Source organism: Neomonachus schauinslandi, chromosome 6, assembly GCF_002201575.2.
Source record: "Neomonachus schauinslandi chromosome 6, ASM220157v2, whole genome shotgun sequence".
NCBI classification, from domain to species: domain Eukaryota; kingdom Metazoa; phylum Chordata; class Mammalia; order Carnivora; family Phocidae; genus Neomonachus; species Neomonachus schauinslandi.
The window spans coordinates 80807142-80823101 of NC_058408.1; the positions used below are offsets into that span (position 1 = coordinate 80807142).

General features: G+C 47.6%; 1 protein-coding gene across 2 annotated transcripts in view; it reads right to left on the minus strand.

Annotated features, from left to right (window-relative positions):
* EDARADD (EDAR associated death domain) overlaps positions 1-15960 on the minus strand; it is a 57807-nt gene that overhangs the window by 13917 nt on the left and 27930 nt on the right. The window contains exon 1 of one of the 2 annotated variants that reach the window (XR_006540228.1): positions 1681-1705. The exons of the other annotated variant lie outside the window; for it this stretch is intronic. The gene's annotated coding sequence lies outside the window, so the exon portion shown is untranslated. Of the gene's footprint in view, positions 1-1680; positions 1706-15960 lie in introns of those variants that run through there. 2 annotated transcript variants of the gene reach the window in all.

The following is a 15960-nucleotide window of genomic DNA, read 5'->3' on the forward strand; positions in this document are numbered from 1 at the left end:
GTAGACAGTCAGAGAGGAGACGTTTCCTCTGATGGAAAAAACCACAGGGGGTTTCTTTGAACCAGAGATATTTGAGATAAGCTTTGCTGAGGATCTGGACAGTGGGCACTTGGAGGCAAGGGCACTGAACCAGAGGCCCACATGAGCCGGCAAGGAAGTGGCAACATGGCACCTTAGGGCACTTCCTCTGAAGCAGAGGCCATGAGAAGCGATAGAGGGAGGCACTCTGAGGCCACACTGAGGCCTGGAAGCCCGTCTGAGGAGCTGGCTTCATCTCAAATACAACGGGGCGCTCACTCGGGAGCTCTTTCCAGAAGCAGGCCTGCTCAGAGCTATGCGGGAGCAGAGCAGGAAATGCCCCCTACTGTGTGTGCAGCACAGGTACATGGTGGTTAGGGAGCACGTACAGGCCAGGTGACTGCGGGGAGTGGGGGCAGGGGAAGCAAGATGGCCTCGGAGGTGACGATTAATGAGACCCCAGACCACGCATCTGGGAAAGGAAGGGATAAGGCTGGAGCCACCACAGAGATACCGTCATGAGGCGAAAGGCGATGAAATCAAGAGTTTTGAAGAGCGATGGATAAGACCATGAGATGTCTGTGGCTGTTGAAAACATGGTGCTGGGTCCTTGAGGGAGGCCAGGGCCAGAGGGGAAAATATGGATGTTGACATGATTATGGAAGAAGAGAGATGCTGGAGAGCAAGACGTGTGGTCACAGCCTTGAAGAACACACCGACACCTGCCTTCCCACAGGAAGGGGAGGTGCAGGGGAGGGCACAAAGGGGGAAGCAGAGAAGGGAGGTCAGAGAGGAGGGAGAAAAGCAAAAGGTGACAACATCAAGTTAGGGAAAGTTTAGGGGCTCTGTGCGCCCCGCAAAGACAAGATGTGGTGAGGAGATGAGTGGTGATATCCGAAAGCAGTTCCAGCTGAGAGATGGAAGTGAAAGCCAGCTTCTACCAGGTGGGCGGTGCAGAGAGGTGTCAGCCTGCAGCGCCACACTCCCCTCACCCTTCTGTCTGCTTAACTTCCTCTTATCTTTGAGGTCCCGGCTCACACATCACTTCTTCTTGGAAAGCCTTCTGCAAACTCCCAGTGTGGGTCATGTGTTGGGGTGTTCCCACGGCATCCTGTCTGTGCACCCCACAGGACGCTTGCTACACTGGGTGTGAGGCGTTGAAGTGTCTCTCTTCTGCACTAAACTCTGGACTACCAGGCAAGGGCCCTTGTCTAGGCTGTCCTGTGATTAGCATGTTGGAAACAGATAACACATAGTATCTGTGGAAGGGAGAGCGAGTGGGAGGGAGGAAGGAAAGAAGACACAAATATGGTGTGGAGTCTGTGGTCTCCAGAGCAGGGGATGAACTGCCGTCCTCCATGATGCTCTCTCCATGCTTCCCTCATGCCCTCTGACCCTGCTCGTTGGCCTCATCTTCTTGGTCACTGATTCTGTGGCCTCCACCCCCACTCCATTGTTCTGGCCTCACCTGGATTCCTGTCCACTCAGTCATGGTCCAATGTCTTAGCCATGTGTTTATAAACACTCTAGACTTGTCTGTCAGCTGTGGGCCCCTGGCCGGTCCTTAGCTCTGCCCTCCCTTCCCCCTGTCTTGCTCTGAACTGCTGAGTATTACTTGGGAGAAAGAAGTGATAAACCTCCCACATTCATAAGATCACATACCTGATCTCAGCTGGGTCTCAACTGCTCCTCCGTTTTTCTTCCATTGTCCTCCTTAAGGCCCCCTTGGGTTTTGTTCCAAATCTTTTCCACTCAGCTGAAGGCCTTATACCCATTTGCGTCCCTTATCCCAAGAAGGGGCTGGGCCTGTGTATTCTCCTTTTCTCCTATCTCCAAAGAGATGGTGTCTTTTCATCTTCAAGGCCCAACCTTTATCCTTGAACTATGGTCCTGTGCAGATGTTTTTAATGGCACTTTAAAACCGGGAAGGTTGGGACATATCTTATCCATCTTTATATTGCCTAGCACTGAGCTTAGATGCTGTGTTCAGAAATGTTAGTTCAATATAACTGAACCCAGCATTGTCGCAGGGGGGTCTCTCGCTACAGCTCAGCCCTGAGGAGTGATCTGAGATGGACAAGGGAGCAGAGGATCAGCTCATGGACAAGGCCCAGGATACAGAGGATATGGCAAGTTCTGTGATGGTTCTGGAAGCAGCTGATGTGAGGGATTTCCAAAAGGAGACTGTGGGCTCCACCTGGATTTCAGAGGGATGTGACATACCAGTAGGAAACATGGGCAGATGATCCCGGGTAGCAGACAGGGCCAGTACCAGTCCTCAGGAGGTATGCGGTGTTGGGAACCTAATATAAGCCCAGTTCTAGGAACCGGAGTCCAAGGGACTGGGGGAGCTGTGACTTGGGCACGGAGGTCCAGCCTGTGGCATCCCTGGGACCTAGGACTGGGGCCTGAGGGAATGAATGGTGCTCAGTTGCACAAGTCGTAGCTTGTGATCTGCTGCTCCCATTAAAACTGCTCCAGGAACATGGAGAAGGACAGAGTTGTAGGCCAGAACGGCACTGGGCTTAGCTGTGAGCAACCCAAGACAGCAGGAGAAATGAGCCAGGGCCTCCTATCACATACAAGTCTCCCCTGTTCTAAGCCAACCTCTGAAACCAGTCCCCTCATTCTACCCCCTTTCTTCTTTCCTAATTCTTTCCAGACTTCTCAAAGACTTACTTCTGCAGAGTGCATACTATGTGCCAGGCATATGATGCTTTGGGTTAGCTCACTGACTACTCCAAGTACTTCTCAGGAGCGAAGAACTACCATCTACAAATGACAAAAAAGATTTCTGTTTAAAAGCCTTATTTTAATTCTGAACGAAGTTCAAGTATAAAGTATTGGTTTTGTGGGAGAGAATAGTTTCTGGGTATGGTTGGGTCCATGTGCCAAAAAAGAAAGGTCTAGATAAGAAAAAAGATGGAAACAAACCAAATGACTGTTGACAGATGAATGGATTAACAAAATGTCGAATATGACCCAGCCTTAAAAAGGAAGGAGATTCTGTCCCAGGCTACAAACATGGATGAACCTTGAGGACATTATGGCAAGTGAAATAAGCCAGTCACAAAGGGAAAAATACTATATGATTCCAGTTATATGAAGTACTTAGAGGAATCAAATTCAAAAGACAGAAAGTAAAATAGTGATTACTGGGATGTGGGGTGAGTGGAGAAGGGAGAATTAGTATTTAATGGGTATAGAGTTTCAGTTGGGGAAGATGAAGAAGTTCTAGAGATGGATGGTGGTGATGGCTTCACAGCCTGAATGGACTTAATGCCACAGAACCATGTACTTAAAAATGGCCAAGATGGTAAATATTATGTTATGTGTATTTTACCACAATAAAAAAAATTTTTCTTAATCTCCTTAGGAAATTTGAAGGGACCACAAAGTTGAACACCAATGTTTTATATATCCAAGCAGGCTAAAGAAAATCCCCATTTTGTAAAGCCTTCTCATTGTGAATATGGGGGAATTACCTTATACTTGGGAAAAGGTGTTAACTGCTGCCAAGAATTCTTTGAGCAGAAAGTTGGCTAGGTTACACTCGTTTTGTACTTTGGTTAGCTTATAAATGAGTTGCCAGGTCCCATTTCTGCTTAGGGTGACGAAGAGCCACCTCTGGAAATTTCACAGATTTCACACGGCAACAGAAACCCAAAGGCCAAGAACACACTGTGGGGAAACTTTCTCCTCAGAGATGAATGTGTATCCCACGTGGGGATGGACTGATAAGCAGAAGACGCTGACAGATTGATGGGGAAGGTACTAATCGGTACCTAGGAGTTAGTCTTCTAGGAAACATGCTCTTCTGGACTGTCTAGTTCCATCTTTAAATGTCTATGCTTAGCTAATGAATAAAGAGTTCCATCTTTGTTATTTTGTAAACCAGGGAAAGGAAAACTGGGTGGGAAAGCACTCAACAGGTTGGTTAACCCGATTATCACCTGAGTCTGGTTGGAAACCACCATGAAGACCCAAACCAAGTTATCACTGCTCACTTGGTTGCAGCAACCTGAATTACACCCAAAGAGCCAGAAAAGAACTACCTTCCACGCAAATAGACTTATCCACTTGAGGTACCAGTTCAGTCAAATTCCTTGAGTAGCTTCTTTGGGAGAACAACCAATGCTAAAGCTTGATCTCTGTGCTTTAAGACAATATTTTAGTAAATGGCTTTGAAAATATGATTTTAAAAGCTTAGGTGTGTAATAGTAACAGATCTTCTACAGCTCGGATTTAGACTGTTCTAGAGTCTCCTGTCACATAGCCAGTGAAACTCAAGCCACTTTCAGTGATGTGAATTCCCAAGACACAGTGGGTATCTGTGTAACTCTCCTGAATGAATGTATCGATCATCTGCTTCTACACATTAGGACTAGACTATGAGTCTCCTGTTGGATTTTTCTAAAGCAATTTATACTTAATTCTTTTTTCTGCAAATTAAATACGATTGTTGCAGCTAACTATTTACATTTTTACTTTTTACTGAAGTATACTATATATATAAAAAGCTGGGCATATCTATTTATTTGAAAGTATATTCCAGAAACTGGCCTTTAGAAATGTATTTAATTTAGGATACATTTACCAAGCACCGACTCAGTGTCCGAGGCCATTCTAAGGCTTGGAATATGGAGACAAAGGATCCATATCCTCGCGGCTTCAAGGTTCCAAGCCGGTAAGGAAACAAAGACATGAGCATAAATATTGATACCACAAGGAATGAGTAATGTGTTAGAAAGGCACGGAGAGAAAGCCAGGGGAGCACAAAGGTGGGCAGGAATTCAAGTGAGACCTCAGGGAACAGGGAAAGTTCCATTGAGGATGAAAGAACGAAATGCAGAAGAATGGAAATTTCAAATAAAGGCTGCACTGCTTTGCTGGGGTGAGAGTGAACCTGTGGGTTTGTGTACATTTGGTTCAAAGAGGGTTCTATCCAACTGTAAGGAAGACCTGCTATTTCTGGAGTTGAAGTGGAGGTCAAAGCCCGGAGCAGCTACTCCTGTGACTTGGAGGCCGGGCACGCTCAGGTGTAATTTCACACCCTTGCTACTGTTTCAAAGGTGAAGGAGGGAGGGGTTTTCCCCTTGAGCATGAAGTTTAGTTGATTACTGTTCCAAAATATCATCAAGTGTTTCACAGGAGGTTACGGTTTGCACATGCAAAGGGAGAGGGTGTCTCGGAGAGGCAGGGGGTTTCTGCCTAGATTTCTAACACTCGCAAATCGCGGGTGCAGGATGCACGCGATGCTGGAGCACACACTTGTGCAAGGCTGCAAGATGAGCAAGCACCCTCACCACTCTGCAGTTTACCCTATCATCTTCCCGTGGTGCGTAATTATGTGGGGCTGAAGACAGACCACTTGGTTGCAAGTGTCAATATATGGAAGTTGGTTAGGCCTTTTTTTTAAAATTTAAGATTTTATTTATTTATTTGAGAGAGAGAGAGAGAGAGAGAGAGAATGAGTGGGGGAGGGGCAGATGGAGAGGGAGAAGCAGGCTCTCCGCTGAGCAGGGAGCCCGATGCAGGACTCGATCCCAGGACCCTGAGATCATGACCTGAGCCGAAGGCAGACGCTTCACCAACTGAGCCACCCAGGCACCCCTGGAAGTTGGTTAGGCCTAAATACCATTCAAATGTTTGAATGAGTTATTCCATGACTTTAATTTGAAAAAAAATACCAAAAATACACACAAAATAAAAAATACAGATGGCTCCTGACTGATTTTTCTTTTAAAAAAAAGTCTTATGATTTTTTGACTTTACAGGGGTGCAAACGCGATACGTGTTCAGTATAAACCGCACTTGAGATTTGGGATATGCATATTTTCCCGGGCTAGCAATCCCCAGTACGATCCTCTCTCCTGATGCCAGGCAGCGGCCCCAGCTTCCAGGCAACCACACAACCACAAGGGTCAACAGCCAACACACCGACAACCCTTCTGCACCCACACAGCCGTTCTGCTTCCCACTGTTAGTAGGGTGCTCAGTCAATGACATGAGATCTTCTGCACTTTATCAAATAGGCTTCATGTGAGATGCTCTTGCCCAATGGCAGGCTAACATAAATGTTCTGAGCATATTTAAAGTTGGCTGCGCTGAGCTATGATGTTTGGTAAGTTAGGTGTAGCAATGCATTTTCTTTTTTCTTTTCTTTTTTTAGATTTTATTTATTATTGTGAGAGAGAGGGAGAGGGAGAAGCAGACTCCATGCTGAGCAGGGAGCCTGACGTGGGACTCGATCCCAGGACTCTGGGATCATGACCTGAGCCAAAGGCAGACGCCCAACTGACTGAGCCACCCAGGCGCCCAGTAACGCATTTTCAACTTAAATATTTTTAACTTACGATGGGTTTATGAGGGCATAACCCCACTGTAAGTTAAGGAATATTGTTATTCAAACTGTTTTTTCAAAAAGCCACAAAAGATGTGAAAATCTTTCTCTCAATCTCTCAGCCCATCTCCCCCTCAGAGGTTACTGGTTACAATCTGGGGCATGTCCTTCCTGATTCCTTAGTCATAGGAACCAAGACTGAGACAGTTTTTTAACCCCAAACCATACTAGTCTGCACTTTTTTTTTTTAAGTGGAGGAGGAGCAGAGAAAGAGGGAGAAAGAATTTTAAGCAGGATTCCCACCCAATATGAAGCCCAACGTGGAGCTCGATCTCACAACCTGAGATCATGACCTGAGCCGAAATCAAGAGTCAGACGCTTAACCGACTGAGCCACCCAGGCACCCCAACAATTTGTTTTATTTAATAATATCTTATGGAGGGTAGCCGGGTGGCTCAGTCGGTTAAGCGTCTGCCTTTGGCTCAGGTTATGATCTCAGGGTCTTGGGATCGAGCCCCGTCTTGGGCTCCCTGCTTAGTAGGGAGTCTGCTTTTCCCTCTGCCCCTCCCCGCCACTCATGCTCTCTTTCTTTCAAATAAATAAATAAAATCTTTAAAAAAATAATATCTTATGGATATCTTTTAAGGCCAGTGGTCTCTCCTCTTTCTAATGGTTTTAATTGTACTGTGTCAAAGTACCAAAATGTATTCAACCAGTCCCTACAGATGGGCATGTAGGTTATCTGCAATTTTTCTCTATTTCAAACACACTCTGCTGTGATTTCTGTAGGATCCTTAAAGGGAGATCACCTGATCGATGAGTAATAGATGCTGCCAACCAGTGTTCTGAAAATTGTATCAGTTTGCACTCTCAACCGTGCATGTAGGTGGCCGTACCCCACACCCACACCAGCGTGAAGTCTAGTGAAATTCTAACTCACTGGTGAAATTCAAAGGCATTACAGTCAATAAAGCACTAAATGATAATGAGAATAGAAGCCTTTAAGTCAAACAATTAGAGTGGATATAATGAGGGACTGTATAACTTCGTGAGTAATAAGCTCCTCTTATGCTGTTCCTAGGGAAATAATTACTAAGTGCTAGAAAGCTGGCATTTCTCCCCTTTGGCTTATATGTGTCCGACCACAAATATATTATTTTGACTTGGTCCAAAAGTAGAAATAAGTTAATAAAACATCACATTAGACTATCAAATTAGATTATAGATCTTCCTTGACTTCTGACAGGGTTATATCCCAATAAACCCATTGTAAGTTGAAAATATCCTACGATAGCTAATCTACCGAACATCATAGCTCAGCCCAGTTGACCTTAAATGTGCTCAGAACACTTAACACTAGCTGGGGAGTCTGGGTGGCTCAGTCAATTAAGCCTCAGACTCTTGGTTTCGGCTCGGGTCGTGATCTCCAGGTTGTGGGATCGAGCCCCGTGCTCAGCAGCAAGTCTGCTTAAGCTTCTCTCTCTTTCCCTTGCCCCTCCCTCCTGCATGCTCACTCTCTCAAATAAGTAAATCTTTTTTTTTTTTAAGATTTTATTTGTTTATTTGAGACAGAGAGCATGAGAGGGAGGAGGGTCAGAGGGAGAAGCAGACTCCCTGCCGAGCAGGGAGCCCGATGCAGGACTCGATCCCGGGACTCCAGGATCATGACCTGAGCCGAAGGCAGTCGCTTAACCAACTGAGCCACCCAGGCACCCTCAAATAAGTAAATCTTAAAAAAAAGAGAGAGGCCGCAGTTGGACAAGAGCATCTCTTGCAGTTGGGCAAGAGCATTTGATAAGGTGCAGAAGATCTCATGTCATTGACTGAGCACCCTACTAACAGTGGGAAGCAGAACGGCTGTGTGGGTGCAGAAGGGTTGTTGGTGTGTTGGCTGTTGACCCTTGTGATTGTATGGTTGCCTGGAAGTTGGGGCCGCTGCCTGGCATCAGGAGAGAGGATAGTACTGGGGATCGCTAGCCCGAGAAAATACGCGTATCTCAAATCTCAAGTGCGGTTTCTACTGAACATGTTTCGTGTTTGCACCCCCGTAAAGTCGAAAAATCATTAAGTTGGCCCATTCTAAGTTGGGGACTGTCTGTACTTTGATTTTTCTTTTAAAATTTCATTTCTGACAAGTTTATTAAAGAAAACATTTTCAAGGCCCTGGAATGACGACTGCAGCGGACAGCATGAATTTGTTGTGGGAACAGCAGTTTACATTTCATTATTGTGTCCAGCATTCAGAAACACAGAATACAGGTGGTCCTGGTCTACCCCAGCCGAGCGCGAGGCAAGGCAGGGTCCACCAAAAATCAGCAAGAGTAGCGCCGCCCGAAATGCCTGACAAGGTGAGGGCTGTTGAGAGCTGAGCCTGCAGGCAGGGGGAGAGAGGAGGAGGAAGAGCAGAAAAGGGACAAGGTTGGGTGTTGGGGGGCGGGGGTAGAGGATTTGCTCCCTGTGATGATGTGCTACCAGCTGCAGTCACTCCCAGGGATGGCACAAGCAGAGCGAGGAGGCAGGCCAGTGGAAGGTCACCTTGCTGGATACACAAATTTAGTCTAGAACAAGTAAGATGATGCAACCTGAGGAAGTTAAGTTCTATCCTGGGAGTCAGATCTTTATGTGTTTTAGGCAAAACTGTCTAGGGTATCAAGACAAAGAAAAGATCTACCCCTTTGAAAGACTCTAATCAAATTCACCTGGTACTGCTTGGTTTTAAGGGGTTTGTGTATCTGTTCTCCACATGGGGCACCCCAATCCCCAATCCCCTTAGTAGAGGTGAGGTGGTCAAGTGTGCAGACTCGGGGGCAGGGGTGGAAGGTGGGTAAGTGAAGGAGAGAGGGAGCAGGGGAAGTGGGAGATGTTTAATACTTACATTTACAGAACAGGTGGTTCCATCCCAGCAAAACCCACCCTTGAAATTCCTTCCCCTTCTTCTAAATGCCCCGACAGCCATGCCTCAGGAGCCCTCTCCCAGCCTGTTTCAAGAAAGGGCACTCCAGTTTGGACTGCTGGCGAGGGACTGCAAAGCCGAAGGAAGTCCCTCTCACCAGAGTTAAAAATAGCAAGTTCGGGCTCCACGGAAAGTTTTCTAGTTTTACCTAACAGCACTGCTTCCTCATTCTCGAAACGTCAGTCTCAGGGATAAAGTGAGAGATGACTAAGTATCTCCTCCAGCCAGAGCTCCCTGCTTTTCCCTCAAAGAACAAACCAGAGGGCTCAGCAATCTGTTAAGCACATCTTGTTGGCGCTTGAACGGATTGCTGCGGAAGGGCAGGTGGTGACCTGCCAGGCTGCCTCCCCTCAGATACCATCGCCGGCGAGCACTGCCTGGGTCCGTTCCCTGTTATTATAACTCACATAATTGCTTCGGGTTTGCAGAGTCTGCTAGATCAGTGGCTCTGCCAAGGCAATGTGGCTGCTGGAGAGGATTTTGCCAAGTACCTCTCAATCCAATTTAAGCAAAAGAGCAGGCCCACCGTTTACCGGTTTTGTTGCAGTCGCTCTGACCCACGCGGCGCTGCCAGACAGAGAGCATTTAGAACTGTGGGAAAAGCCGAAAATCTCCCCAGGCAAGAGGCCCAGCAGCAACTGGGAAGAGCAGTGGCTACTAACTCAGAAATGCTGGGCATCGGGGGTGGGGAGGGGGTGTGTGTGGGGGGGAGGGTGACCCAGGACAAGGCACAGGTCCCCATGCTGTCCCTCATCAATGGTCTCTGGTTCCCTCCGCTGTAAAACAGAAACCACGAACAACATGATTTCTGGGGGCCCCTTCGGCCCGAACCCTGCCACGCTGTCAGTTTGCACATCTGGGTCCAAACTCACGTTCTAAATTGTCAGGATCAGCAGTGCCTAGCTAGCTGGCCTCTGGGAGCTGGGAGGAAGGTGAGGACCCAGAGATCAGAAAGGAAGGCACACAGGTGCCTGGGTGGCGCAGCTGGTGGCTCTCTTGGTTTTGGCTCAGGTCGTGATCTCAGGGTCGTGGGATCGAGTTCCATCTGGGCTCCCTGCTCAGCACAGAAGTCTGCTTGAGACTCCTCCTCCTTCTCGCTCTGCCCCTCCCCCTGCTTTCTCTCTCTCTAATAAATAAATATTAAAAAAAAAAAAAGAAGAGGCATGGATGGTAGATGAGGGGTCAAGGCCACAGGGTGGGGGGAGAGAGTCCCACCTAAGATACAAAACATGTGTCCTTGGAAATAAAAGACTTCTGTTTCTTTGATGAACAAACAAGATCCAAGATTAGCCACAATGTCTTGGGCGTCAGTCATTAACTAAGATCGTTCTCTGGCTTGCAAACGGTTGAGAACTTCAGTCTTGGTCCTCAGTAGGGTACTTGGTGTAATACTATCAACAAGCATGCTTGGCATTCGATGGCTGAAAAACTGGGTGTGGGCCCCCTGCCCGCCTCCCATCTAGTCTGGGCAACATACTGTGCAGCTTTATCTTTAAAAGGTTTTGTTCAATTTCAAAGAAATCACTTAGTTATTGAGAGGCTTTCAACAGATAAAACAGCATCTTCTTTTTATTTGGTGGCGTTTGTCACTAGGAACTGATGTGAGCTCTTATAACTCGTTCGGAGGAAGGTCAGACTAGCAGTCTGGCCTGTTAGGTCTAGTCTGTAAATACAGATGCAAATGTAGTCTAAGAAATTTACAGCCTTACATGGGGGTGGGGGGGTGGGGGGGAGAGAGGCAGGGGAAGGATGTTCATCACAGCAGTATTTCAGATAGCAAAACAGTTGAAACAGCCTCAAGTTCCACAATAAGGAAACTCTTAAATTACTCTATGGCCATGAATATCACAGGATATGAGATGGGACATTTTCCTAATGTCTCAAGAGTTTTGCCTGGGGCCCCAAGTGGAGGACAATAGTATGCATATATTCCCCAGTGAGGTGCCAGGTAAATCCCAAAGGACTAGCTAAGAAGGGGCCCAAAGTGGTGGTGCGACCTTTAATTACCCCACCCCCACCTTCAGCTTTTGTAAGAGATTTCTTTGAAGGAACTGGAAGAAGTGGCTATTTCCCTTCCCCTGCCATTAGGAGGGAGGGGAGCCTCTCTGCCCAACCAAGCCAGGTGAGGGGGCCTCAGGATCACCACCTGTGGGGGGGGTGCTTGCCAAAAGGGGAAGGCCAGCCTCCCACTCCTTGACTGGATGCCGATTGACATGTAGATACTCCGGGCCCAACCCTTCTGCCACTGGGAGGCCCGAACCTGCATGTATGAGGAAGTGACAAGGGAGCTGTCCCTGCCCCTGACAAATTTCCCGTGGCCAAGTGGATCAGAGCCATCTTGAAAGGGCCCTACTCAGGTAAGACGGTGTGATATACCACTGGGAGAGAAGCGGCTGGGGTTGGCTGTTGGGGGCAAATGCAAACATTCAGCTGGGAGTGCTCCGTCCACATCAGGTCATTATATGGTAATGTGTTCTCACTTGGGGAAGGAGAGAGGAACTACGTCCATATCTCTTTGGGCCTCAAAATTTCAATCAGGCCTGAGCTGGAGGTGAGGAGACAAGCTTTGAGCTTTAAGGCCAAGAGTCAATCAGGTATGGTATGATGTTCATTTAAATGCAACACTAACCAGATATTTATTGAACGTTTACTGTGTGCCAGGAGACTGGTACTATTCTACCCATTTTAGGAAGGAGGAAACTGACCGAGAGAGGTCAGGTAACCAGCTCAAGGTGACAGAGCTAGGGGCCTCGTAGGTCCGCCTAGCTCCAAAATCCATGGTGAGGCCAGTAGCAACCCCAAGCATGGAGTCTGGAGTCAGTATGCCTGCACGGTTCAAATCTTGGCTCTCCTACTCAGTAGCTGAGTGACCGTACAGAAATTATTTAACCTCTCTGTGTCGCAGTGTGCATCTGTAAAACAGACATAATAATAGTGCATCCCACATAGGGTCATTTGGAAGATTAAATGAGTTCATACAGGTGAGTGCTTGGAATAACTCTTGGCCTTAAAAAGGTTAATTATTATTCTTTTGATTACATCCCATTAACCTCAGAATGCTTAGGACACTGTATTAAGTTGAGAAAGGAGGGGTGCCTGGGTGGCTCAGTCGGACTCTTAGTTTCGGCTCAGGTCATGATCGCAGGGTCATAAGATCGAGCCCAGTGTTGGGCTTCACGCTCAGCAGAGTCTACTTGATATTTTCTCTCCCTCTCCCAGTCATACTGTCTGTCTCTAAAATAAATAAATCTTTTTTTTTTTAAACATTACATGTACAGTGTGATTACAGCTATATACAAAATAGTTATGTCCCTGCAAAGGGAAAAAAAAAAAAGAGGAAATAATACTTCCCGTATCTTCTTTTCCTAAGAACATGACTTTTATTTGGGGATTAGTTAGTTGGGAAAAGCCCTGGCTTTCTGCTTGGAAGAGGATGTAAACAATCAGGGTGTGTGTTTTATGCACAGATTAGTGGTCGGCACACAATACCCCGGATGCTAGAAGGTAGGTATTCATCCATCCATTCCACTTATTAAATGCCTACCGAGTATTAGATTCCAAGATGAATGCTGTAATATAATCAATACCAGATCACTGAATGCTGCTTTAGGTTGAATTGTGCCTCCTCCCACCCCCCCCCACCCTCACTCCAAATTCATATGTCAGAGTCCTAACCTCAGTACATGACTGTATTTGGAAATAAGGTCTTTACAGAGGTAATCGAGTTCAAGAGAGGTCATTAGGGAGGACCCTCATCCAAGAGGACGGGCATCCTTATGAAAAGGGGACATTTGGAGGGAGGCACCACATAGGGCTACACCGGGAAGGAGCAGGTGGGAGCGTGCACGGAAAATGAAAAGGTAATGCTGTGGGCGGTCTGGTCCCCTCACGGCATGGATGCACATCTACCCCAACCTTCCTCACTATGCCTCACACTGAAGTTCCCGGGGCATTAAGAACTATCTGTGAGGGGCACCTGGGTGGCTCAGATGGTTAAGCGTCTGCCTTCAGCTCAGGTCATGATCCCAGGATCCTGGGATCGAGCCCCGCATCGGGCTCCCGGCTCAGCGGGGAGCCTGCTTCTCCCTCTCCCTCTGCCTCTCTCCCTGCTCATGCTCTCTCTCTCTCTCTGTGTGTCTCAAATGAATAAATAAAATCTTTAAAAAAAAAAAAAGGAAAGAACTATCTGTGATGGGAGCCTACACCAAACCTGATTTCAGTTAGAATCTCTGAGGGATGGGACCCAGGCATTGGTGTATCATAAAAGTTCTCCAAGTGATTCCTATGTGCAGTCAGGGTCCAGATCCATTGGGCTGAGCAGATCATAGGTGGGCACTAATTTTAGTAAGAAAATTTAAATCTGTTTTCTATGGGTCACTAATAGGTGCTTTCCATGTTTTGTAAATCTGTCCTTAAGGATTCTCATTCCTGCCTACGGCGTCAGATCATACAGCAACCACTTGATGAGCGAAAGACCCCTGCCCCTTCTCTGTGCAAAGTCACATGTCAAGCTCACGGATTATCTAAAAATGGCCAAGAAGGGTAGGGTGGTGAGAGGATATGGCAGATGAAGGGTAGGAGGTACATTTGTGACCAATCTCGCAATAACTGCAACTGTAGATTTATGTTAATGTGAACTAAAATTATTCATATATCAGCCTTGCTGTGGAACAGGTGAATTTAACCCATGGCCAGATGCTATCCCTCCCATTCAGTGATTTTGTTTGCAGGAGAGGAAGTGGGGTGGTGCCTCAGAATCACCTATAGGGCTTTTAGAATCTACTCCTGGGTTTGGGAAGGTTCCGCCCTCCTCTTCCTATTCTGGAAGCTCAGAGCTCCTACAACCTGCCCCACTCCCTTGTCTCTACCCCGCCTGCCTCTCTTTTCAATGATGGCCAGCAGGGTGGTCTCAAGGTGCAGGAGCCTGTCTGAACCCCCGAAGTCAATGCCTTGGGCTGTGTTTGTTTCCTTGCGTGTCCCGCCAGCTCAGCTCCCCTGTGGGTTTCTGGAGGGAGAAACCTGGCCTTGTGGGTCCCTGCAAGGCACATGGCCATAAGAGGGGCTGGGCGGGTGGAAGGGGGGTAGGCTGCTGGTACCTGAGGCTCTTGATTTCTGGGGACTCTGCATGTCTTCTGCCTTGACTGCTTTCTTTTCACATGTTCCCCAAATGTGTCATTTGCCCTGGTACCCAGAACACAGCAAGCTTGATTCCAAGTCCCGATTACAAATGGCGACTCCCACCGAGTCCCTGGGGCTCCCTGTCCCTCTCCCTTGCTTCATTTCCCTCCGAGCACTATTACCAGTGGAAACACTCGATATTATACTGTTTGTTCCTGGTCAGCCTTACTTATTAGTTGCACGCCCACGAAGCCTCTGTGATATGCTGGATGACATTTTAAGAGCTTAAAGAAAGATCAATTCATTCCCCGCCTCCCCACTGCCCAGATTAGCTGTTTTCCTATTTCTGACAGTGACCCCTGTGTGCCCAGTCACCAGCAGTCACCAGTGTCCCTTCTCTTCAGTCCCAAGCCTGACAGACACCAAACCCTCTCACCTCCTTCCAAACATGTTGTCATTTGGTTCTCATTTTGTTCTGTTTGCAAATGTTCTTATGAGTTGAATTATGTACCCCCCCAAAGAGATACGTTGGGGTCCTGGCCCCCAGCACCTCAGAACGTGGCTGTATTTGGAGACAGGCTCTTTACAGAGGTATCGAGTTCCATGAGGTCATGAGGGTGTGCCCTAAACCAGTATGACTGGCGTCCCTGTGAAAAGAGGACCTTCGTACAGAGAGCCACGCACAGGGAGGAGATGGCCATTGACAAGCAAGGGCAGAGCCTGCCCCCAGCACCCTCAGAAGGATCCATCTCGGACTAAGAGGCTCCAGAGTGGTGACACTCCACTTGCGGGGCTTTGGCAACAGCAGCCCTAGACACCAGCACAGGTATTCGGAATGGCACCCTCCTCTCTTCATTCTACCCTCCACATCTTATACCCGAGCCCTGGGGACCCCATTCCTGATTGAGCACCACAGCTTCCGAGTTTCTCCCTAGGCCTCCCTGGATGAGCCACTGCTGGGATGACTTGTCTAAAACTTTGTTCTTATGCCATCACTCTACAGGGAGACTCAGGAAGCTCCCCAGGTCTGGGAGACCAAGACCTCTTTGCCCAAAGCAGCCCTTTCCAAAGTAGAGCTGTTAACCCCACTGGATGCCCAAGTTAACAGGCATGCCCAGGTGGTGGGAGAAACATGGCTTCCTCTGTTCAGAGAAGTTTGCTTATCTACCAAATGAACTTGACCAGCTGTCTCCTCTCCCTCCCTTCCTTTATGGAGATGGGCTGAGATTCTCCAAGAATCTAAGGGAGAGTTTCTCAGCTTACCTGCCTACGGGGCCTCTGTTCTGGGAGCATCCAGAAACACTACTACTCAGCTTTCCAGGCCGGAGATGTCAAAATGCTAACTTTGACAGTAGCTCTAAGCATTCACCATTATATCCCCAGTACCTAAGAGAGCGGCGGTATCAAAGACTTGACGGATGGATGAATGCGGCATCATCTATCCTGTTGCAATCCATTTCCAATTTATCAAATGCCACCATGCCACTGCCTCATTCATGACGGCCTCTGGCCTCCCTGCCATATGGAC